Consider the following 26989-nt stretch of genomic DNA (forward strand, 5'->3'; position numbering starts at 1 on the left):
GCGCATCTGAACGGGGACACAATGAGAGGCAGATTCAAATCACTATCTTGTCACAATGTCATTTCATATTTGAAAAGAGGAAGAGATGGTCATTTAACTCACAAATAAAGTGCCGACTAATTAAATCAGACAAGGACAACGAGTTGTGACACTTAAACTCGGATAAAACAGAGAAACTACGAACATCTGAGAAAGGTTCGTGATAAGCCCATATTCGACTGAATGGTCAATTCAGCCCTTCAAATGAGGTCTCCTTAGGTTATCTTGGATAAATTACTTTGCTCTGCTGACACAAACAATACAGACTCGCCATAACGGTCATATGTGCCATTGTTAGCGCTGGAGCGCAAGCTTTCTCAGGCTGCGCTGCGTGACTTGAAACCAGTCTGCAGTCATTGCAGTTAGTCAGTTAAATAGACAAGTAAAATCGCCAAAGTTTGTGTTGTGAGGCCAAGGCACTGAGTGAGTTTTCTTTATATGTGTATTTATATTCCTACTTAAAACAAATTTGCGTCCTCCCATGTGGCATGGCTTCTAAGACCCAGAAGATGAAATGCATCTGTACTCTAAATAAGGCTCCTTGAGGGCGCGATGATTCTCTGCATGGAGCAAAAACACAGTGGCTTACATCCAAACACTAACACAAGACAGTTATGCAGTATTCCCCTTTTACACACACTAAATAGTACGCTAGAAATAAAGAGCCGGCTTAACATCAACACTCTTACTGAAGTTATTGTTCTGCTTAGGGTACTTGTTTGTTTCAGTAAAGATTGGCATTACAAACAAACAAGAATATCGAAGAAATCCCCCAAAACAAATGTACAGCAATGATGAAATGTATTGTGATTAATAAGACGTCCACATACCCTACAGCCACCAAGTGGCATTACTTAGTTCAGCATGCGACTGTTCATCTTGACACGTTTTCATTGTCTCGTGGGGCGTTGGTTTAAATGCTGTTAGCCAGCTGTTGACTAATAGTGTTGCAAGCGCACTATATATTCTCACTAATAATTGCACTGGGGAACCTCAAAATCCACTGATGAAAAGGTCTTATCATTTTGTATGCGTCTTCTCTAGAGTTTTAAAGGTTTCAATAATGTCTTGCACTGTGCTCGATAGTGTTGGGCGATATGCCCCATTTTAAGACCGTCCTATCGTCTGCCTATGAGATCGGCAATACACGATAGTATCGGGGTGGGACAGTAGTTTACTCTTTTTTTTTTTATTATTTATGACAAGTCACTTGATTAATGGACAAAAAAGAAGCAAGGGCAACACTGTCATGACCACAACCTTCTTAAAACTAATGCCATTAATCCGAGTTGCGCGAACGAGGCAGAACTGTGTCTCATTCACGCCGCGAGACCTCCAGGTGCGCGTCAACAAGTCTTTACATTGACTAAACATTGAAATCACTCGCGCTTGACGCCTCTACCGTGGCTGGTCTAAACGCAGCATAATGCTACGTACACACCAAATGGGGGGCATCGCGTTACTCTAGATTACTCGCGGGATTTAACTTCGTGTCATGCAAAATTTTTCGCTGGAGTTAAATATTTTCAACTTGGGCAAAGACACGTTTGAGGCGGAAAAAAAAACGCGTCGCCCATATCGCGTCATTCACATTGCCCCACACGAGGACGCGTCTGATCTCGTCTTTGCATTGACTTTATATGTGATCTACGCAAATCGTTGAACTCGCATCTGGTGTGAACCCACAGTCAAGTCCAATTGTGTTCGAGAAGGAATTTATGTGCGTTACAAGCTCTCTAACGCAAAGTGAAACCCACAAACCCTTTCTTGCGAGAAAAAGCATGCAATGCGCATGTTAATGTGAAACTATGATGATAATAATAATAACCAACGGCAACTATCGTCATGAAAGCCTGTTATTGCCAATATGTCTGAGGATTGTCGACACAAACCCTATCAAACATTCATGCTGACAACAGGTTTTTTCGTTGCAAAAGGGCTATGATACATACTATCCATTAATTTGCTTATTTTTATGTATTTTATAACATTTTTATGCAAAGTGATTTGCAGTGGGCTCAAGCTATATATGTGTACCCTGTGGATCAAACCTGTGGACCTTTGTGCTGCTACCAACTGAGCTAATGTTTAATTGCTGTGCACGATTACTTAATGTTAACAATTGAAAAAAAATGTTTTTTTTTAGGAAAAGATTCCTACAATTTGTCTTTGGGATACAGGAATAAGATATAGATGTAAAGAGTGACAGATTTCTATCTTCACTCCTAATAAGCATCAAATGGACATTAAAAGAATGATTTTTGTAATGCATTGGTACACTTCCTGTAACTTTCTATAGCTCATTGGGGTTTCACTAGAGGCTGTAATGACCCATGGGGATATAAAAATCATATTGTTATGGCACTCAGAAATCTGCCAAAATCTTCAAGATGTCGCTCAAGTGGTTTTTATTTCAGCCTCCTCTTCTCCTTTCTCTGCTGGAAGCACCGCGATCAGAGGAAACCCAAACACATCGATCCAAACCAAAACAAAATGGTTATTGTAAGGCTCTGTATTGAAAATCGGGTTTACATGGTGGAGTGTTGTCTATAAAAGTCATAAAAACAAAGGGGGGATGTGGCTCCCACAGCGTTTGGACATTAGCGCAGGAAATGGAACAAGGTCAGAAAATTAAAAGTGCAATTTTCCGGTTCTCATTTTCTTAATTCATTGCAGCTTAAGTTGTTCACCAATAAGGCCGGTCGGAAGGAAGGAAAGGGGTTTTGGCTTCGGCCAGTGGTCTCTTAGCAATAGCACAAATCCGCTCAAACCAACGAGCCGGTGTCCTTGTGGCATCCTCTTTTATTTGAAGAATGAAAGCTTCAAGTTGTAGATGAACACACAATGGACGATGTTAGTTTAGAGCTGCTACTGCTGAGACACTGACAATAAACAGCAAGTGTTGAGTTACAATGAACTCAAAGGATGAATGTGACATTCAGGGTCTTATTTGCGCAGTGCTAAACTTTCTCATAATGACTGTGTTAACCATGCCTTGTGTACTTCTATATTACGTAAAAACAATAAAATATGCAAAATAAACATCAGCAATGCAAATAGTATGTATTATAATATGTATATGTAATTATTTTATTTTTTATTTTAACATTTTCTTAATTTTTGTAATATAGAATAAAAATAGTTAACATTTTTAGCTTTAAAAAAGTAAACATTTAATACAGTTCTAAAACGAATAAAAAAGATGAAAAGCGTACAACTGTTACTTCAGTGACATAATTCCCACATTCAGTACTGAGCAAAAGTCTTAGGCCACCATCACCAGCTTTGTTATTTTAGCAAATGTCCATTCATATTTATTTTTCATTCTTATTAAGATACATACAGAAAATACAGGAAATATGTACACAAAATTAAAAACAAAACAATTTTCAGAACTAAATGTCTTCTTCAGGCATCAGTCAGTATTTAGTGTGACCTCTCTTGGCACATCTTGAGCTTTTTTGAGGAGACTGAAGTTCTGAAGTCATTCGATTAGAATTAGAAATTAGGATTTTATTTCATTTAGGTTTAAGAGATCCTGCAGCTGCCTGCTATTGCTCAAGTGGAAGGGAAGTTTACCTTAAATACTTGACACTTAAGCTTATACTTTTATACTGTTTTAATACTACATACACATTTCCTGTATTTTCTGGTTGTATTCTAATAAAGAGACTGAGAAAGAATTATTTATGATCACTACACAATTGCAAAAACAACAAATCCAATGGTAGCATGGTCCAAGACTTTTGCACAGTACTGTATATACACAAAAAAGTAAGTGTACATTGTCTTCAATTACATACGCCTTTCAAGGATTTGGAAAAAATACAGTGAGTAATATTTAGTAGTATCAAATTCACTGAAACAAAGTGAACAGTACTATCACCCTATAAACATTTAGGTCATGTTTACCCAGGAAAGCCACTGAGGTTTACAACTTGTACGCTTAGTCAGAGCATGAAATCTTTCCACTTTTCTGTAGACTCACTCTCTTTGAGTCACCATTGAATCCTGTTTGTAAGTATGCTTATATATAGTTTAAGAATATATATATATATATATATATATATATATATATATATATATATACATACATACATACATACATACATACATACATACATACATACATACATACATATACATATACATATATATGCAATAGGCACAGATTGTGTTCCAGGTTCAGACATATGATAGAAAAATACCTCTAATTTGTAGTTCAAACGGAAGAAATTTGCAGATGTGTGGCTCATGTTAATGCAATGCCTGTCAGTTCTCGGTAAGCATCAATTTCTGCAAGTTGTCTACAACTCTTCAGTTTCATTTCTGCTTTTTTTTCCAGAATCAGTTTCAAACTCAGCTGATGTGAGATAAGTTCGCATATTACGGTAAACCACCCCAACGCTCAGATATATTGGAATCTTTACATCTAACAACCCACGACATCATTGAACTGTAATATAACTCTCTGATACCCGTTTGATTAATGGCCCCCCTTCCATCTGATGCTTGTATATATGTAGTAGTTTCTTCCTGTGCTAGTCAACTAAATTAAGAAAGGGCTCTTATCAGCAGCTATCAAGATTTCCACTCTTAAAAGACCCCCCAACTTTTCTAACGTGTTACACATGGCACATATGTTTACTATTACAGCCATTTTCCTAAGCCACACACTTCTGTGCTCCTGCAAATGAGAGGTTCACAGCCCAGCTTCGCCACCACTCGCCTCTGATTCCCATTGGCAAAAAAGCTGGATGGGATGCAGCGCTCCAGTCTTTAAATTGTGATTTTATTTCCTCCCCATCTGAAATACATTGGAGGTAATGGAACTTGCGTAGATCAAGTGATACGTTCCCTTTAGAAACGAGCGATGGTGCTTTGATGTGATAGATTGCGCTCGTCTTTGATTGCATGTTGATGAAACTCTCATCAAGGCAATTTTTATGAATTTGTGGCAACCGTTTCCTTTATTTTTATAAGGTGCTCGTTAAAATCTGAAGATAGGAGTGCGATATTTAACACTCTTACCTGCAGCAATTATTTTTTATATGGTACAGAAAATTTATAGGAGACAATAAAATATTTCCTGCACAAAACAAAATTATAAACCACAAAAGTTGAAACTTTTTGTTGCTTACAGCTTGGAGATGATGGGTCCTTTTGGCACCCGCCTTTCTGGCAGTGTCTTTGCACACAAGTATCCGAGCTATCCTGTGCCAGCTCTTAAACACAATCCTCCAATGCTACTCTGGGTTTGGCACGAGCCTGGAATTGGGGACCAGAGCTAAATAACTCCAGACTCTCCAAGCATTTGAAGGGCAACATTCTTAATGTACAGAGTAAGAATCTGGGGCCTGTGTTTCCCAACCAGACTGATAAGGCTATTAAAGACGTTTTTGGGGCACTGTTACTGTTGTGAAATATGATGTGGCCAGTAAGCGGGAGAAAAAGCAATCCTTTTGTTATTAGGAGGGCAGAAGGATTTCGAGAAGCCTCTGGCTCTTTTGTAATCGCGTCCAGACTCTGTTCGATTATTACATGTGAGATATCGCATCACCGAAATCCCTAAGTGGCTTATGGTCTTATAGGTGACATTTAAGCAATGTTGGCCTGTTTGCTATGTTAATTTATGGACTGCACACCAACAGTTATTTATTGTGATGGTACAGAATTAAAAAGCATATTGCATTGCCTTAATAACTATTAAAATCCTACATACATATTTTACCTGAAATGAAGTACTATTTTCTTACTGTATTTAATATTACTATACTGTTTAATGTGGGAGTACAGTAATGTAGCTTAAATAGTATGACATCACTCCAATCCAACTGTGATGTTATATAAAAACCTATGGTGGATTGTTTTAACCCAAATATTGGGTTTTTTCATCCTATAGTTGGGTAACAACCCAGCATAGGTTTATTTATAACCCAGTGGTTAGGTTTGTCCCAACCAACATTTTTAGATTGATGGGTGTGTGTCAACACTCTTCTTACATCAAAAATACATTGTATTGGTTTTACTTCAATGAACAGAAGGTATATAAAAAAGGATGCCCCCAAAACTCTACTGTGTCCAAAACTACTTTATCCTGGCCCTCACAGATGGCTAAATTCACTTAAAAGGGAACTAGGGAGTGTTAAATAAGCAACACATTCATATATAAAATGCTATAAGATGTCCTTCTTCTAAGCAAAATCCTGCTGTAAACTAAACCAAACTGATTTGAAAGTGTACGACTTTATTTAGAGGCAAAAATGAGTTATTTTTGAAAAGACTCAGTGGCAAAAATCCCCTTTTATAACAGACGTTCAATTCAGTGCCTGCCGTGCATGTGATCTGGCCCCTGCCGCACAATACTGTCCCTTAGGGCATGTAAATAGTCATTATTCAGTCATGTTCAAAATGATAGACAACACAGCGATGCACTGGGGTGAAAAGTCATGACTTCCTCAACCCCGTCCCAGCAAGACACCATGTAAGTCACATGACATGAAAAGGTTGACTTAGGTTTAAGTGGCATGTCTTGTCAGCATATTAATCAATTAAACAGGCTGAATTCAACTCATTCAAGTCACTTAAATCTATTCTTAATTTAAGCTTTGTTTAAATGTGGTCTGTACATTTTAAACTGGGATACGGCATGTTAAACTCACAGAGTCAACTACAGTCAACTACAGTACAGTATAAGTAAGCTATTGGCATAATCGCTTAACTAATGTGGTCAATGGAAGACAAAGAGGTTTTTGGAAACAAGTAAAAAGTTATAATTATAACTATAAATATACTATAAATAAAATGTTTTGCCTTTTGAAATAATAAAAGATACATAAGGTTTTAACTGACTTGTTATGACGGACAATTTCTTTCAGGTATTCCTGACATGCAGTATCACATCAAGAAACGAGGCACAATTTTTGTGGTGCGCACCTCTCAGCACCCTGCCCAGATGGCGGACGTTCGGATGTGGGGGAGCCACCAATAAATAAATTTCCACATTTAAACTACGGAAGAGGGAAAGAGTGTCGATCAAAGAGCCCAGATCTCTGAGACAGGTACCAATTTACTCTCGGGATCAAATATTTACCATGAAGCTATTCCTGCCTTTGTGTGCCTTTCATACTGCAGACAGTTTACGGCAAAGCCGTCTTTGATCACGCTGATAAGTCATGGTGTATGCCAACACACGCGTGCACATTGTAACGGGCTACGCCGCACACACACGCTAACGCACACACGCTAACGCATGCTAAAATGCACTCAGCGCCACATGTGTAGTCAATTAGCAGCAGAGTGTTTATGGGGAATCCAGATGAGTTTCAAACAGGGCACGCTGCTCGGCCGACTTTGATGGCTTACAGCTTTAACCTGCTCTCATCACGCTGTAGAGTAGAAATGGATGGAAATGCTGTTGAAACGTTTTCTTTGGTTTGAGGGTCTTTAGAGAAGGCGTGGGCTGAGCGGGCTAGAAATGCTGCATGCCAGCTCCTGCAGTCGTGTATTTTCGACATGGTGCTTGATGTGAAAAGAGTTACTTTATTCAGTCTATGACTGGAGGATTTCTCAATCACCTTTAGTTTGGTGTTTCAATCTCTGTTAAGTAAAAAATTCACCTGTCCAGATTGTTTCAAACCGAGCATCACAAACAGTACTATATGCTTTAGTGACTGTTTCAATATCTGCCACAGTTTTTTTTTCACAACGCTTTAAAAGTTATTAACACACTGTTTTCATCTCCTTTTCTTGGTTGCGGTCAAATCCATGGACAATATCCATATCCAGACAGACATTCCTAAATTTATAGTTTTTCGAAAAATCCAGATAATTTACTCACCACAATGTCATCCAAAATGTTGATGTCTTTCTTTGTTCAGTCGAGAAGAAATTATGTTTTTTGAGGAAACATTGCAGGATTTTTCTCATTTTAATGGACTTTAATAGACACCAACAATTAATACTTAACTCAACACGCAACAGTTTTTTTTCAACGGAGTTTCAAAGGACTACAAACAATCCCAAACGAGGCACAAGGGTCCCATCCAGCAAAACGATTGTCATTTTTGACAATAAAAATAACAAATATCCACTTTTAAAGCACAATTTCTCGTTTAGATCCGGCCGGAATGCGCTAGCGTGACCCGACGCAAAACGTCATCACTTCAAGAGGTCACAGAGGACGAACGCAAAACTCCGCCTCCGTGTTTACAAGTGGGGTGAAAGAGGACCGTTCCTACGTTGTTGTATGTCAACTGATACTAATTCATGTCTTTGGGTCAGTTTATTGTTTACAATGGTCCGCAAATATGCGTTTTATATATGTAACACGTGACCTCCCTACGTCACTACGCATTTACGTTAGGTCGCGCTGGACCGGATCTAGACGAAAAGTTGTGCTTTAAAAGTGTATATTTGTTATTTTTCTTGTCAAAAATGACAATCGTTTTGCTAGATAAGACCCTTATGCCTCGTTTGGGATTGTTTATAGTCCTTTGAAACTTCGTTGAAAAAAACTGTTAAGTGTAAACTTAAAGTGGTTCCCCTATGATTACAACCCAATAAACTACTTTTAGTGCCATTTTGTAGTGTAGTAGTTGCACACATTCAGATCTTTTGACTGTGTTTCAAGAACAGTCCGCTTAGACAGGAAGATCCACCTGACTGACATATAATGTGATCAATCACACTTCATTTTGTATGTGTCAGTTTTGTATGTGCTGTTTAGAGGCGGGGCTACCAAAGACAGTAACCACAATGGCCTGCTTGCCTTTTATCTTAGGCCATGACTGGCAAAGTAGAGACAGTCAAACTACAACCAATATAATTTTTTCATGTTAAATTCCACAATTGCTCATCTCGTGCTGTGGCGACAGACAAGCAAACCGTACTTTTCATGTCTAAATGTCAGCATATTTCAGTCAAACACATACTGTAGTAAAATCTATTCACCCCAACACAAGAATAGAACTACACATTAATACGATAGGCACATATTTTATGCATTGTGTGTATTTGATGCCCAGGAGATCTCATTTGGTGGCCTTTTCCACTGATCCAGACTGCTCTGTTGGTTATCAGAGACTGTTCACATTCTTCAGATCATTCCCACCAAAATACACTTTGAAGTAAGGAGACATAGAGACTGAGCTTAGAGACAATGTTCTGAACCTGAATGGAATAATATTAAATTGGTTTACTAAAAATATATATTGTAAAGCTCAGATAGGCAATGACAAGATGTTAGGATCACATGTAAAGGTTATTTTTTAAAGAGCACAATTCACAATTTACAATCAAACGCAATTTCCCAAACATACTCCGCACACGATGGTCGAAAATCCACTTGGCACTAGCTGGCGGCACGTAGGGTGTATGATGCGCTCGATCCCACGGAGCAAAGGCTGGAAGAAACGTAAGCCTATTGGCCCGGTATGCACTCGGAGGGCAGTCATGGCACAGCTCCACAGATTCAAACACGCAGGGTAAATATTAGCTTCTCTTTGGTAGGCCGACTTCACAGAGGTCAGTCGTCTGGGATTCCCTTGGCATCTGCCACTTTTTGTTGTTACAGTTGGCATTTCTGGCACAGGAAAGGTGGTGGGGCTAGAAAACGGTCACCTGGAGAAAAGAAAGAGAGACTTAGGACCGGAGCGGAAACATTGGAGCTGGCAATCGTACAACTGTTCCATTTGAAATTTAAGCCCCTCGTACATGGCCCGTAAAATTGAAGGAAATGGAGAAGAATGCGTTTTGTCACTAGGTCACCTCTTTCTTGTTTGTTGAAGCCTTTTATGTGGAAAAGTGTCGTGAGGGTTCAAAAGTATAAATGAGTCATTCTTTCAACTATAAAGCCAGCGTAATCCACCGCTTATCAAGAGATTTTATTCGCATCACACTACACATATCAGAAAAAAATGGTCATAAATGGCTTTCACGAGGGATGTACCATTAAAAAAAGTACAGCTTTGGACCTTCACATTAATGGTACATATACGGACCTTTTTAAAGGGTACTGCCCCAGTGACAGCTGGGGTACATACAGTACTGTATTATAACCAATTTTTCTAATAGTGTAAAATGAATTCATAATCAATTATTCTTCCCAATTGTATATGGTATCAACACACAAATCACAAAAGAAAGTAAATCTCTCTCCACCATCATTAGCCATTCATCTTTCATCATTTGATGGTGTGCTGTATCAGCCTGTAGATGGTGCTGTGATCCACAGATCTCCCTCTCATCCTTCTATCATCTCTCTACAATGAGTCCATTGTTTTCATATCCTGTCTTACCTCCTTTACCCAAGATCCCCCACCGTTCACTTCTGTGACTTCTCTCTCTCTCTCCTGTTCCCCCCCTCTCTCTCTTTCTGTTTGACTTTGACTTGATTTGTCCCTCTCTCAGCCCTTGCTACATTTTGACATTCTCTTTCTCCGAATCCACCCGGCCGTAAGGGCAGTCCCCGATTATGCCATCGACCTGCAATCGCGGGCACTCGAGGAGATGGAAGATGGCGTAAAACTGAAGTGCAGAGGAGGCGGGAGGGGAGGAGGCACATATATACAAACACATAATTCCCAAAGCACTCTTGGGGATTGACGTGGGCCAAGAAATCTCTCTTCCCTGGAACACCTAATCCTTGGGTCAGGGCCAAGGACCACAATCTCTGACACCGGCCACCAGAGACACTTTAGGGTTTTTTAGGCGTGTTCTGTTCTCTCTGTCCACTCACCACAGCCAGAGCATGAAGCATGGGAGAAAGATTCGGCAACCCAAAGAAAATAAATGATGTGGGGAAATACAATTCTGTAGCTTTTCATAGGTGCTCGCAGCCGTTTTTCAGTGACACAGAGAGAAAATCATAGTGTACGGTTTTATGCTTGCTCTATGTATGTGTGTGTGTGTGTTTGAAAAGGAAAAACTTTACAGAGAGAGAATGTGAAACAACAGTATGGAACAAGCGTTTTGGGGAACTTGAGTGCTGATTTAGGGAACTTGATTGTTTTGTGCAATTTATAGGCTTCTTGGCTTCCAATGAAGTGAGTTTGACTTGGTCACAAGGTTGCAGAAGTCTTAAGGTTATATATGAAAATGGGAACCTATAGGCTTGTCAAACGGTAAATGCAAACGATTGCACAGTTTAGGCCAAACACACAAGGTTCTCTGTTGTAAATATAGACTACAACCTCCACAAATCATATCTGCAACCAAAACATTTATTGGACAAACACTACATGTATAACAAATCCCCTATGCATGTTTTTTGCTGGCTTTTATGCTTTCAGCTCACGTCTGCTTAAATAACAAATACAGTGAGTGAGATGTTGCAGGTACCTTGTTCTCTGAGAATTTAACACTGTTGAAGATGCAAGTTTTGTGGGACTGGTTGGCATGCATCATGTAAATCTTCGACAGCTGTTGCATCCTGAATGGCATTGTGTGTTTACACAGGGGTAAACGACACACTTCCCATGCTTTTAAGAATGTAAACGTTGGACATGGCCAATTAGAAGTAAAAAAAGCAGGAAATGTCAGGTGTGCACCGTTTGCCCTCATAGTGGCCCCATTTTTTTTGAGTGGAATGTGTGTCTGGGAAAGTACTGCGTGCATTTCTTCCATTTTAAAATTTTGTTATCCATAGTTTAAAGGTGCAGTGTGTAATTTTTAGAAGGATCTCTTGACATAAATGCAAAATAATATACAAAACTATATTAACTGGGGTGTATAAAGACCTTTTTATAATGAACCGTTATGTTTTTATTACCTTAGAATGAGACGTTTTTATCTACATACACAGAGGGTCCCCTTACGTGGAAGTCTCCGACGATGACATGTTTTTCCGGTGGCGGCTACCATAGCTTCTCTATGCATTTCAAAGCAAGGGGTGAGCAGTGGACTGAGCCGTTGGTTGCACTTCGCAACCTCACCACTAGATACTGCTAAAATGTACACACTGCGCCTTTAATGTGTAGAGTAAGAAAATAGTGGAGAGGTAAAATGCAGAGTACTGTGAGTTGAATTAACCAAACTGTTTGTTATAGTTGAGGCGGGGCCATTATTTTTGCAGTTTAAAATGATGCCGCTTGTGGCATAGAAATTACACACGTCACTTTTAGGAGTAAGCATAGGTTGATGATAAGAATGAAATGAATAATAAAACTGGCTGAAATAATTGTCATAAAAATGGTAAATAGCTGAAAGAGTTAATTCGAGGTACATACTGGTACCAAAGAGCAGTGGCGGCCGATGACTTCTTTTTTCGAGGGCGCTCGATGCGAAGTTCGTCACAACATGTATGTAGCTCGTCATGTGTGTGGTTCATAAGTTCAAAATATGTGTTTTGTGCGTCAAGTGAACCTAGGTGGATCACGTGCCTGCTGCAGACGCGTCTAAAGGGTTTATGATAAAAATAACGCTCGCGTTTGCCAGATGCTCGCATAATCTCATGCGTAATCAGTTTACTGATAAGGGAGTGTATTGCATGTATTTCGTGAATGTGAGCATCTCTGTTATCATAAATGGTTTTGAAGCGCGTGCAGCAGGCACTTATTTTGACAAAACACGTGATGCACATGGTTCACATGACGCAAGAAACACATATTATGAAAACACAAGCAACACACGACACTCCGAACACATATTTTGAATTTGCGCCCCTCGGAAGAGCAGTCACCAGCCGCCACTGCCAAAGAGTGCATGAGTAGGCTACCACAAAGGTTCATATTGGAACGAAATGTATAAATATCTGTCCTTTATAATGGGTACCGCCCTGACCATTTATTTCTTGGAACAGTGAAGAATACAAAATGTTAAGATTTGGAATTTTGTCTAAAACATGATTCTCTACAATACAAATCAGCTTGAACATGTTGAAACCATAAAAGCTTTTGCACTGTAAGTATTAGCTGAAAAATGTCAATGTTTTGTCACGAGGCCAACAAAACTAACAATGTTGTTTTAGTTGATTCAGTCAGCAATATATTGACCTCTTAGACGGTGACCCAAGGATTTAGTTTTGACTTCCCACATGTTTTTTTGGCATTTAAAAATGCACATTTGAGGGCACTTTGTGGTATACACCGTGACTCCACCGTGCCCTGTTTAACAACACATCACATTAAGAGAGACCTAAAAAATTTCCAGCACAAAGTTCATCTACATGGTAAACTTCACCATGAATAAAACTGAATGTGAAAATCAGTGCTTGTGGCTATTGGTTTCTGCAGTCAAATACATGAGCGATTTGCTATGACATGTTTTCTTCACGATTTGATTGATATTTGCATTATTAAATTTTAATTGTCTGTTCATGCATACTTGCATAAGTTACAGAACGAGATTCCCTTGTTATGTTCATATTAAAAGTCATTTGCATAGATTACAATGTCACTTAGCAAATTATGTGCAGTCAGATGAACAAATGCCTTGTCCTGACCGGGCTGGCATAGTTTGGTTTTGCTGCCTTGTAAAGTGTCTATATGGCATGCTTTTTGGGTCTGTGTATCTTTGATTCATGTTTAATTTGTTAATGAACTTCTCCTACACTGAAAAAAATGATTCATTGAATTTAATACATTTTTTTAAGGTAAGTGGTTGCAATCAATTTATTTAAGCTACATTTAAACAAAAAAGATTAGTAAAGTAAAATCAAATATAACACTTTTGTTTAAATGTAGCTTAAATAGATTGATTGCAACCACTTAGCTTAAAAAAAATTGATGAAATTCAATGAATCTTTTTTTTCAGTGTATGATCAATAAAATGTTTAATTTATCACCTGCTTTTTTATACGTTATTAGCGCAACATTACATTTGTGAATAAGGTGCATCTATAATATTAAAGGAAGTCACACATGATCCTGTAGCTCACTTGGCAGGGCATTGTGTTAGCATTACCAAGGTAATGCATGGGTTCGATCCCAGGATCACACATACTGATTTAATGTATATTGTAGTTCAGGGGTCTCCAACCTTTTTGTCAGCGAATGCTACCACAATGGATGAAACAATCTGGAGGGCTACTTTTTTATATAGTCTACTCAAAAGTCTACTTTTATTATTAAACACACATCAGAGAAGCCAAGCTAATATAAAAGATATGTAATAAATTAATATTTAAATTAAGGCTTTTAATTGAATGTGCTTTGGCAGGCAATTCACAAACTCTGCGCTGGCACAATGTTAGAGACCACTGCTGTAGCTTGAAGGCACTGTAAGTCATTCTGGATAAAAGTGTCTGCATATGCATAAACGTAAATGTAAATGTAGTGAATAAAAGTTTAACACTAAAATAACGCACAAAAAAGTAGTGCAATAGTTGTGTGATTTCACGCCGAGTATTATTATGCTGTTATATTTTAATTTCTGCTCCCCCGGGTTGTTTAGGCCTGTTAATGGTCGTCTTGTCAAAGGCCAAAGGAAAAGTTCATTTTAGTTCATAATGCACACGGGCTGTTTCCTCAAAGCGAGGCTGGGGTCACGAGAGGTCATGCTGAAGGCCATGAATGTTTTGATAAAGGAAATGGCATGAGAGGATTGAACCACTACTGTTGCTGAGCTATTTGGGTAATAAAGCCCATTGGCTGTGAGAACAGAATTTGGTCATTGTAAGATAGACTGGCTTAAACTGTGATTTACCAACTATCACATGGCAACAGAACTCAGACGCACACACACGCACAAACATACACACACACACACACTGTACAGGCAGAAACACACATTCCCATGCTGGGAGCTGTGTGGAGAGATGTCAGGTGGAGTTAGATCAGGGCTCTCTCAGTAGACCTGACGTCTGGCTAAGGTAATCTGCCACAGACCTGATTGCTCACTTCAGCTGCTCAGTGCTGACCAAACGCTTTCTATTACAGCGACAAATACCTCTCCCCCCAGGGAGGCACGGGTGTCTGGGGCCCTATTCACTCCTAGCATAGTCTCTGGTCCATCTAAATCTCATTGTATTTAACTTTTAGGTACAGGGTCTGCTTGTAACACATACTAGCATATTATTTCTATAATTATTTTTAAATGTTTAAAAATATTTATACAGTAAGTGTTGTTTAGGATTAGGATCAATATCATCTATTTTTAATAAAAGTCATAATTTACTTAGGAAACAATACACTCAAAAGAGTAACTTGAATAAAATTTCTAGAAACCGTTTAATTTGTAGGTGTATGTCAAAATATTGGAAATGAGTTATGTGAAGAAAATTGAATTGTGCCAAAATACTCATTTCTTTTATTAAAAAGGTTTTTAAAATTTATGAATAAGCTGGTTGATAAAATTCCAATATAGTGTGCGAACACTAGGCAAAGGGTGATTACAGCATATTAAAGGTGTAGTCCATTTACTTAAAAAAAAATCCAGATAATTTACTCACCACCATGTCATCCAAAATGTTGATGTCTTTCTTTGATCAGTTGAGAAGAAATTATGTTTTTTGAGGAAAACATTCCAGGATTTTTCTCATTTTAATCGAGTTTAATGGACCCCAACACCTAACAGTTTTAATGCAGTTTAAAATTGCAGTTTCAAAGGACTCTAAATGATCGCAAACAAGGCATAAGGGTCTTATCTAGCGAAACAATTGTCATTTTTGACAAGAAAAGAAAAAATATGCACTTTTAAATCACAACTTCTCGTCTATCTCTGGTCCTGTGACGCGCCAGCGCGACTTCGTGTAATTGCGCAATGCTGTGGAAAGGTCACATGTTACATATATGAAATGCACATTTGCAGACCATTATAAACAATAAACTGACACAAAGACATTAATTAGTATCATTCAATATACAACAACGTCGGAACGGTCCTCTTTCTCCACACTTGTAAACACTGGGGCTTAGTTTCGCATACGTCATCCGTGACCTCTTGACGTTATGACGTATTACTGGGTTCGCGCTGGCGCGTCACATGACCGGAGATAGACGAAAAATTGTGGTTTAAAAGTGCATTTTTTATTTTTCTCGTCAAAAATTACAATCTTTTCGCTAAAAAAGACCCTTTTGGGATCGTTTAGAGTCCTTTGAAACTCTGTTGAAACTGCAATTTTAAACTGCATTAAAACTTTTGTGTTGGGGTCCATCAAAGTCCATTAAAATGAGAAAAATCTTGAAATGTTTTCCTCAAACAACCTAATTTCTTCTCGACTGAACAAAGAAAGACAACATTTTGGATGACATGGTGGTGAGTAAATTATCTGGATTTTTTTAAAAGAAAATTAATCCTTTAAAAATACTAAAATAAAGCTTGATACTGTATTGTTTTTTTTTTATCGGAGCATAATTCCCAAAGTTATTTTCCAGGGTTTTATCAGTTTATTGTTATTCTGAAGTTTGTAAATACAAATAAATAAAGAATAGTTAAGTGATCCTAAACTTTTAAATTATAGTACTGTATAGTCACAGAAACAGCCAGACACTGGCAGCCTAGTTTTTATCCTTCATTTATCTGGATATCCCGTAAAAATCTCTTTTACTACCTTTTCCACTAAGGGAGAAGTTTATCATTCTTAAAATTGGACTTGTACTATGTATTAGGTTTCACTTTTGGATACTTTTCACAGTGGTCCTAAATTTTCTCTGTGTGAGCTCTCTCCTCTACAGTACCTATCTCTAATAAAAACATCAACGAGGATTGTCTCCTCAATTTAGATATCATCACTCCCTTATGAAATTTCAAAGACGTTATAAAAAATGTATAAACCTCCTTAGAGCTGTAAGAAAGCCTGTCCTATTAATAAGGGCTATAAAAGTAATGCTTGAATTTTGTTGTTAAGATTTGCTAAACTTGATGTGGATGTAGACACCTTGATGTGAAGAGAATGCGACAGAACTCCACACAATTTAATCAAAACTTGCCATTAGCATGGGAGCGAGGTGCGTTTTTAATGCCGTAATTTTACAGGACAGATGCCATAGTGTGTGTGCTAAAAGAGGGATAATTCTGAATTTTAAAAGAGGCTAGTGTACGCTTCGGGCTGCATTTGAATTTATGCAGATTGCTGTCAAAGCGATATTACTCATATCTGAATGTGTTTTGTAAGCGGCCTATTCACGTCATGTGTGTGCATGTCTTGTTAGGTAGCAGTGCAACCTGAAAGGTTAGCGCATAGCTTTAGCAACGTATTACACGAGGCTACTGGGCTTGTATCTTTTAACATGGTGTGAAGGCATCAAGCAGAATCTGGTGAGTCATTGACCCGTAAGAATTCTGATATTATGGGGGAGGTTAGATTTATGGTAATGCTTTACAGATCCATTAGCATTCGGGGAGATATCAGTATTAATGACAGGAAGAACTAAAATATATCTGTGGGCTTATATCTTGTAACACTGCATTTTGTACTGTAATACTTAAAGCAGAATTTCCACCCACATGTTCCTCAGCAGTCTATAATGTAGCCGGTTTAACACGCAGACTAATTATCTAACAAAATGTGGAACTAAATCAAATTTGTTTTGTCGACTGTTTATAGACAACTTTTCATTGGGGCTGGTAAAGACCCTGTACAGTTAAAGGCAGGTCATCTGTTCCTATGACTTCAGAGGACTGGGAATATAGTGCATGAGTCTAGTGTACCACTTGTATGACATCACTTTTTCATGATGCCTTTTACAGTTTTGAAGCGTTACAGTCCAGCAGTGTTGCCAACTTTGTGACTCCGTCACTAAAAAACACCCAAGAACAAATCTGCTGTGTCTAGCTGTGTAGCCTGTACAGGTTTTCAAGGACTTATCACTTATTGATAAAAGTTCAAATATGATGTGATGACATTGTGGATATGCTAATTAGCACATGACATCATCTTGTGACCTTTAGCAACTCTCAAAGCAGGCTTGTTTAGCAAACAGGCTTATTTAGCAAAATGGAATGATATAAATTATGGTAGTTATTTAAAAAAAAGAAAACTATTAGAAACTATTACTATTGTTCCCTTAACTATTAATTATTAAGGGAACAAATCGGACTTTTTTATGTTTAGGTGCTATAATGGTGCATTCACACCAGACACAGAAGAGGCGGCAAGCGCGGGTTACATGTTAAGTCGGTAAGCGCAAATTTCCGCGTGATCCACGCGAGTTGAAAAATCTGAACTCTAGCGGATTTTCGTGCCGCGTTAACCAATCAGCTACACGAGACACCTTCGTACTTTTACAGGAATTAAAAGGATCTTGTGTGGAAGAAAGTGAGTGGAGGGGTTGAATAAACTGGTAAGTTTACTCAATTTGAGCTATACAAGCCCCTCACATGACGCGAATTTACGCGTGAATGTCTCGAACAAGCGTGCCGCACAAGCCCTGAAAAGTGAAGCCAAAACGTCTCGATCGCCCCCCAGTGACTGGTCCCAGTATAGTCCATAAACCCCGCCTCCACATGTTATTTAATGGGACTTGAGACCAACTAAACAATTTAATTACACTTCAAATCTTTTTTCCGAAGCTGTTTTCTGTCAATTACTGCAGTTTTTATCATGCTGATATAAATACAAGTGTTTGTTTTTAAAATAAGTTTGTTTTTAGTTAGTTATTTAATGCTGTAAAAACGGTGGTGTCACGCCAAGGTTGACAGCTGTGATATGCGCAATCTGCGAGGGCGGGGCCTTGCTTTGCGGCTTTACTTCCTTCTCACTACTGCGCAGGACTGGTCCCGAAATCGCTACTGCGCAGACTCAAGACCCAAGATGTCAGCGCCGTACCGGGACACTGACGGCTTCACTTTTCACCTATGGAAGAGAGTGAACGGGCGTCGTCCATCTTTTTTTACAGTCTATGGTCTCGAATAACTAGAATTTTACGCACAAATTAAGCGAGTAAACTCAAAATGTTCAAGCATCCAACTATGCGCGAATGCGTGTTTTTTGTCACCTCTTCCACGTCTGGTGTGAATGCACAGTAATTGGCATTGGCATTGGCATTGGCAAACAACAACCCAGTAACTTAGTTTTGGTAAACCATTCTCTAGAAGCATGTGAAAAAATAGGTCATTGAAATTTGGCTCCCCTTGTGATGTCAGAGGGGAATAATACCACTCCTTAATCTGCACTATCCAACCACAGCACTGCTATTTAGTGCAGAGATCCGCTTATTTGCATTTAAAAGGGCACACCCAAAATGGCACATTTTTGCTCAAACCTACAAAGTGGCAATTTTAACTTGCTATAATAAATAATCTATATGGTATTTTGAGGTAGAACTTCACATACGTACTCTGGGGACATCGAAGATTTATTTTACATCTTTAAAAAAGTCTTGTGAAATGTCCTCTTTAATTAAACTAAACTCTCGGAAAAAAGGTACAAGAAGGAACAAAAGTTATCACTATGGTGGCACCTTTTTAAAAAGTACACTTTTGTACCAAAAAGGTGCATATTGGTATCTCTAAGGTATACATTGGTACCTTAGAGGTACATACTGGTACCTCACAGGTGCATATCTGTACCCAAATGGTACATATTAGGACCTTTTTAAAAGGTACGGTCCCAGTGATAACTTTGTACTTTTTTCTGAGAGTGTTTCATATATAATCGTATCATTTAGCATCTTTACAGTAGCCACCCATTGCTTAGACTTTGTAAAAATGTACCCAAAACATTTGATCAGAAGTGTAGCTGAAACTACAGAACACATGAATAAAAATGTGCTAGACATAAATTTTACACTTGAAATTCAGATTACATTATTTTCACTTTTGATGAAAATCTGCCTCAAGCAGAGTGGTTTGAGGGACAACTTAAATCTGGTGCCATTTATATGTGCATGATTTCCATTGGCATAAATTATCATACATTATGAAACATCTAAAAAACTGCCAGTTGCCTCTAATTGGTAGTTGACAACATTAAAATAAACAAAGAATGTGTCACATGGACTCCAATAATGCTTTAGGACAGTTTACACAGTACATGTCGTCCTCTGCAGTAATATAGGGAAGAAGAAAAAAAAAACAAATTAGACAACTTTAAGGGGATGGGCAACTCGTGACTAGACAAACACAAATCAAGGGAGAACATTTGTTTCTCATTCCCGTGAGGCCGGTGTCTCTCGGTCCCTAATCAGACAGGTTTCGACAAACTCGAACGTTCCTTTGTTGATAATGTTGGGTAATTAACGCAAATGACTGCTAGTGGAGTCTTTGCCTAGCAGATCTTACAGGACTGGCCCCTGGTGTGATTGTAATCATTCTTAATAGTGAAATGAAGGGCTGTGCTTGTTCATGTGTTTTTCATCAGTGCATGATGAGCTACCTTTAAGGCCCAAGATTGCATGCAGTAATTTGGCATAATAAGGCTGTAACTTTGTGGTAAAGGTTTGCGAGAGCAGTGACTTTGCTTTGACGGAACCACAGTCTACCTCAGCAGAGGGCCGTTGTGGTTGTGTAATCAAGTCTTCTGAACGTTGACAATATTTTTTTCCAGTGTAGTCTACAAAAACATGAAATGACTTAGTTGACAAGTTAAAGAGACATCTGAAGGTTTTTGTGTATATACAGTATCATTTTTTGGTGATGTTTATTGCACATTTTTAGGGGCCAACAAGTGCAGTCTTGGCTTACTTGTGTTTTCTTTTAGGCAAAATATGATAAGACCAAAACAAATCACGTTTAGACCTCAGTGGTAATTATGTGTTATGGCATATAAATGATCTGTAGAATGTGGGACTCGCTCAAACTAAAAGTGATTTCAGCCAGAGTTTTAGACGTGTTATTTTAAGACATTTTGAATAAAATGTATACCAGTGGCGGCCAGTGACTTCTTTTTTTCGAGGGTGCTCGATGCGAAGTTCGTCACAACATGTATGTAGCCCGTCATGTGTGTTGCTTGTGTTTTCAAAATATGTGTTTTGCGCGTCGAGTGATCCTATGTGCATCACGTGTCTTGTCAAAATAAGTGCCTGCTGCATGCGCGTCTAAAGAGTTTATGATAAAAGAGACGCACACGTTTGCCAGATACTTGCATAATCTCATGCGTAAATATACTGTTAAGGGAATGTCTTGCGTGTATTTTGTAAACGTTAGCGTCTCTTTTATCATAAACGGTTTTGACGCGTCTGCAGCAGGCACTTATTTTGACAAGACACGTGATGCACATCAGTGTTGTTTTTGTCAACGATGACGATATGATTTCGTTTTCGCACCTTTTTTTATGACGATAACGCCACGATGACTAGCTAAAAATGGCTCTAAGGTGACGAAAACATGACGAGCCGCTTTCGAGTTTTCGTTGACGAGACCAGACAGAACAACATTATTATAAGTTTGACGTTTACAATGCATGTCATTTCTGCCTGTTTTGCATGAAATCTGTCTGTTTTTAGCTAAAAAGTATCAGCAAAGCTGCCGCTTCCTATCCTTGTTTTGGGTACGCCCACCACCTGGCTGCCGCCATGCCGCGCACCAGATTTCACACAACAACAGCACACCTGCGGCGAGTTTGAAGGACTGTGGTGGTGACGCCAATAAACAGAAACTACGAGATGATTTATGGACATACTTTCAGTATAATCCATCATAAAGAAAAACGGAATGCATATTGGGAGACGACGGTAAATGTGGCCACAAACTAGGTGGGAAGAATACCACCAACCTCAAGCGGCACCTGAAGGCTCATCACGCTGATATTTTTTTAAAGGTAAATAACAAGTCACGCTGTTAAAGGAATAGTCAATTTTCTTAAAAGAAAAATCCAGGTAATTTACTCACCACCAAGGTCATCCAAATTGTTGATGTCTTTCTTTGTTCAGTCGAGAAGAAATTATGTTTTTTGAGGAAAACATTGCAGGATTTTTCTCATTTTAATGGACTTTAATAGAGCCCAACACTTAATACTTAACTCAACACTTAACAGTTTTTTTCAACAGAGTTTCAAAGAAATCTAAATGATCCCAAACGAGGCATGAGGGTCTTATCTAGCGAAACGATTGTCATTTTTGACAATAAAAATAAAAAAATATGCAGTTTTAAACCACAACTTTTTGTCTAGGTCCAGTCCAGCGTGACCTCACGTAATTGCGTAATGCTGAGGGAAGGTCACATGTTACATGAAACGCACATTTGCGGACCATTTTAAACAATAAACTGACACAAAGACATAAATTAGTATCATTTGACATACAACAACGTAGGAATGGTCCTCTTTCTCCACACCTGTAAACACTGGGGCGGAGTTTCGTGTTCGTCCTCTGTGACCTCTTGACGTCATGACGTATTGCATGAGGTCGCTTTCAGGACCGGACCTAGACGAGAAATTGTATATTTTTTATTTTTCTTGTCAAAAATGCTAATTGTTTCGCTAGATAAGACCCTTATGCCTCGTTGGGGATCGTTTAGAGTTCTTTGAAACTTCGTTGAAAAAAACTGTTAAGTGTTGAGTTAAGTATTAAGTGTTGGGCTCTATTAAAGTCCATTAAAATGAGAAAAATCCTGCAATGTTTTCCTCAAAAAACATAATTTCTTCTCGACTGAACAAAGAAAGATGATGTCTCGATATGGTGGTGAGTAAATTATCTGGATTTTTCTTTTAAGAAAATGGACTATTCCTTTAACATATCATATACATTATTTACTCGACAATCGGCTTGTGACACATTTCATGGTAAGCTTAAGGTTTTATATGTATCTACTTGTCAAACCTAAGCCCATAACCTAAATTAAATTTTTTTTTTTTTTACTAAAATTGGCTTAAACTTGACTAAAACCTTCTTGCGTTTTCATCGACTAAAACTATCAAGTTTATAAGTGACTATAATGTGACTAAAACTAAAAAGCATTTTCGTCCAAAAGACTAAAAGGGCTGCCAAAAACATCACTGATTCACATAGGATCACTCGACGCGCAAAACACATATTTTGAAAACACGAGCAACACACATAATACTTATTTTGAATTTGCACCCCTCGGATGAGCAGTCACGAGTCGTCACTGATGTATACTTTACTGTATTTACATCCCTTGGTGTCTTTTTGACCTTTTATTTGAAAGTTGAACATGTATGGCACTTTTAAATATATCAACTGTATTCTTTGCACGTTTGTTTTCTCAGGTTTTGTTCGTTTACATGACACTTTACTTTTATTTCCCTCTTTGACTACGGGTTTTTGCACAACATTCTTACCAGATATTTAAAAATAATCTAACCTCTGATTAGAGTCACCTCTTCCCTTTTAATTTCCCCACGAAACTGTGAGAGAGGGAACTAAGGTTGAGCCAAGAGCAGCCTGTCGCAATCCAGCCGGCTGAAGGACGTACCTGGCAGAGTTTGAGTGCAGAGATCTGGGTAGTGAATCATGCTGATAGTGCAATTGGGTTTTCGTGGAGGCTGAACTGTAACTGGAATGCTGCCTTTTGAATTTCTCAATACAGAAACACACAAGTAGCAGTTTCACCTCTATCTGTTTCTCCTTTTACCTCATTTGAGGACAGCGGTGAAGAAAGTACAAGGATTGCAAAAGAAGATCTGGAGGGAGGGTTAGGGAGTGTTGCTTAAGAAACTGTCTTTGAGAGACGTGATACCTGTGGTTAGGATAACATCACTGTAAGTTTTGTAAAGTGGGAAAAGGGAATATATTTTACCTATTAGAAAAAGTATTTATCAGTTTAATTTTTTAGCAAACAAATTTAGAGATCATTCTGCTGTGAGATTTGACTTGGTCCAAGCATTTGTTGTTTAAGGTTTATATTAGTTTATAACACAATGGAAGGAAATCAAAGCGTCGCTGTTACTTGTTTTGTTCATTTTATTTATTTGAATGCACCATCTGCGGTAATCTCACAGGTCTGTAACTTATCCCAACACGTGACTCCACATTCTCGTTGTGCCACACTCCAGCTGGCGAACTTCTTTTTACTGGTTTGGATGAAAATACGGGCCACCGTGCTGCAAGTCAGCTATTCTGTTTTATCTTTGCATGTGAAAGAGGATGTGTGTAATCAAATTTTAAATGAAATTTTGCATGTACATTTTCAAGTGCGAAAAGTCCGGCTCTTTGACACGCGGCGTCTTTGAGGCGGTAGCTGACTTTTCCCCCTTTTTCTCTGAAATGCTCAGTGCAGTGTTTTGAGTGACAGTAAAGGGAGAGGTGATCACTGAGACAGGAAGTCTGTTTGATTGGTGGTTCAAAACTCAAACGACAGACTTTCAAGCCTTCTCCTAAAATGCTAAATTCACACAATTATCTGTATTTTTACATTTTTGCAGGTTGAAATTAGGTTTTAAAGGATTAGTCCATTTTCTTTAAAAAAGCCAGATAATTTACTCACCACCATGTCATCCAAAATGTTGATGCCTTTCTTTGTTCAGTCGAGAAGAAATTATGTTTTTTGAGGAAAACATTTCAGGATTTTTCTCATTTTAATGGACTTTAATGGACCACAACACTTAACAGTTTTAATGCAGTTTAAAATTGCAGTTTTAACGTAGCTTTAAATGACTCTAAATGATCTCAAACGAGGCATAAGGGTCTTATCTAGCGAAATGATTGCCATTTTTGACAAGAAAAATAAAAAATATGCACTTTTAAACCACAACTTCTCGCCTATCTCCGGTCCTGTGACGTGCCAGTGCGACCTCACTTAATTGTGTAATGCCGTGAAAAGGTCACGTGTTACATATATGAAACGCACATTTGCGGACCATTTAAAACAATAAACTGACACAAAGACATTAATTAGTATCTTTCAACATACAACAACGTCGGAACGGTCCTCTTTCTTCACACTTGTAAACACTGGGGCGTAGTTTCGCATTCGTCATCCGTGACCTCTTGAGGTCGCACAGGCGCGTCACATGACCGTAGATAAACGAGAAGTTGTGGTTTAAAAGTGTATATTTTTATTTTTATTGTCAAAAATGACAATCGTTTCGCTAGATATAAGACCCTTATGCCTCGTTCGGGATCAGTTAGAGTCCTTTGAAACCCTGTTGAAACTGCAAGTTTAAACTGCAATAAATCTGTTGCGTGTTGGGGTCCATTAAAGTCCATTAAAATGAGAAAAATCCTGGAATGTTTTCCTCAAAAAAACATAATTTCTTCTCGACTGGACAAAGAAAGACATCAACATTTTGGATAACATGGTGGATTTTTTTTTAAGAAAATTGACTAATCCTTTAACTGATGCAAGAGTGCATCACTGTTGTGTGTAGATAGTAAGTTTGTGTAAAGCTTTGTTTTACTCTCGATCGAATTATGATTTTCCATAAGGGGTATTGCTCAACATGAGCAGGTGGAGGTCTAGCTAGCGGCATTCTGCCACGTTGACCCCCAGTAGGGATTAACATTGCACCTGCTTTACAGGAAATGGATGGAAAAGGGATTTAAAATGGGAATGGGGAGTGAGGGAAGCACCTGTGAACGTGGGTGACTCCGGAAGCAAAGGGAAACCCTTAGGATTAGACTCCATCTGCTCCTGGTTAAATTCAGCCCTTGCTGGAACAGCTACTTACTTTACAATTGACTTCTAGCTTTGTGCAAAAGAGTTTTAGGAAGGTTTACGTCACGATGCCTTCACACCACAGTTCTGGTATTTAAAAGATCAATCTGGGAAGTTTTTGAAAATATACATACATAGATACAGGTCATTGAAAGTGCTTGAATCTCTTTTATGCAAGAAGTTTTTTTTTCTGAAAACAAAAATCCCTGTGTAGTGTAAGATAATATTATAAAATTTCTAGCCTTTTAAGCGCACGTGCTAAACTGTTCGCTTTAAATGCTTATATCTTCTGTATGTGAATGTTGATACATACCAGAATCCTTTTTTGCATAGTTTTGTTTGACACATGAAAACGTCTCGGGTTATATATGTAACTGTTGTTCCCTGAGAAGGGAACGAGGCGCTGCGTCTCCCTCGCCATACTTCCTGCATCCCTGTAACGCCGTCTTTGGCAATATTTCAAATAGTGATATACTTCCTGGCTCCCCTTCACCCTGTCTTTGTCGTTAGGCCTCACCATTGGTTGAATTTTATAGACACATTCAGACGCACTTACCCCTGGTGGCGTCCCCAAAGTGTCACCACAGTGACACAGCAAGAGTTCCCTCGAAAGGGAACTGTAACAATGTATTTTAAAAGGTAGCACGATGTAACCTTGCTCCCACTTGAAATGTGTCCCCACATTTAGTCCTTGAATTTGAGGGTTTTGGACCTGGAAAGTCCTTGAAAGGTCCTTGAATTTGAAGTTAACTAAGGTGTGGGAACCTTTTTTAGTATTGAATAATACCTCCAGATTCCATAATTCTTATAAGGCTTTGGATTGGAATTTTCAAACAAAAATTATAAATCTCAGCAGGGGAATGTTGTCCTCTGTCCATATTTGGAGAATAGCCTGTTACTAACTCACTCTCAAGTGCTGTCTGACAGCTCAACCACGCCGTTACTCTTCAGTTGGATCCGAGTCTCACGGCCCACGAGTCCCAGCGCGGCATTGTGGGTGTCGTCCCATTCTACAAACATCATCCAATTCGCCACTTTATAAATTCCACATAATCTCCTAACAGCACACAGATTTGGAAATAGTTTATTCGTCATCTCCTAAAATGATGCATTGCTGGATGATACGTAAAACTCTTACAAAACAACCCTGGGTTCACTCCAATTCAGAGATCATAGATGTGTCTTGCGGTTTTTTATAGTCTTATGTAATAAAAGTCTGAAGTTGATAAAGGTAAAACGCATTTTTGGCCGTGGCCTTTCTTTCACAGATACAATCTGGGTGTGAGCCATTGCCGTTGCTCAGTGGGTTGTCTGTCTTTAGCCAAAGCGGTTGTAAAACCAAAGGAGTGTGCTATCAAATGAGCCTGACAGGAGCCTGATAAAAAACAATTTTTGCCAGGGAGAATAACAGAGCGTTGGCTAAGCTCACATGACTAATGTAGGCCTTGCATCTTACGCTCCAGGATTTTAGAGTTCTCGCTGCTACCCTTGGCAGATTCATCAGTCGTGTTCACAT

General features: G+C 38.6%; 2 long non-coding RNA genes across 2 annotated transcripts in view; one reads left to right on the forward strand and one right to left on the reverse strand.

The window, feature by feature from the left end:
• The window catches only part of LOC141350267 (uncharacterized), a 143650-nt gene that overhangs the window by 15475 nt on the left and 101186 nt on the right, over nucleotides 1-26989 (forward strand). The window contains exon 2 of the long non-coding RNA XR_012358333.1: nucleotides 6918-7100. This is a non-coding gene — a long non-coding RNA (uncharacterized lncRNA). The remainder of the gene's footprint in view (nucleotides 1-6917; nucleotides 7101-26989) is intronic.
• On the reverse strand, nucleotides 8857-10478 carry LOC129451412 (uncharacterized). The gene is made up of 2 exons (XR_008646755.2): nucleotides 10338-10478; nucleotides 8857-9660 (listed from the first exon to the last, which is right to left on the reverse strand). It is a non-coding gene; the product is annotated as an uncharacterized lncRNA (long non-coding RNA).

Source organism: Misgurnus anguillicaudatus, chromosome 17, assembly GCF_027580225.2.
Source record: "Misgurnus anguillicaudatus chromosome 17, ASM2758022v2, whole genome shotgun sequence".
In the NCBI taxonomy this organism is placed as follows: domain Eukaryota; kingdom Metazoa; phylum Chordata; class Actinopteri; order Cypriniformes; family Cobitidae; genus Misgurnus; species Misgurnus anguillicaudatus.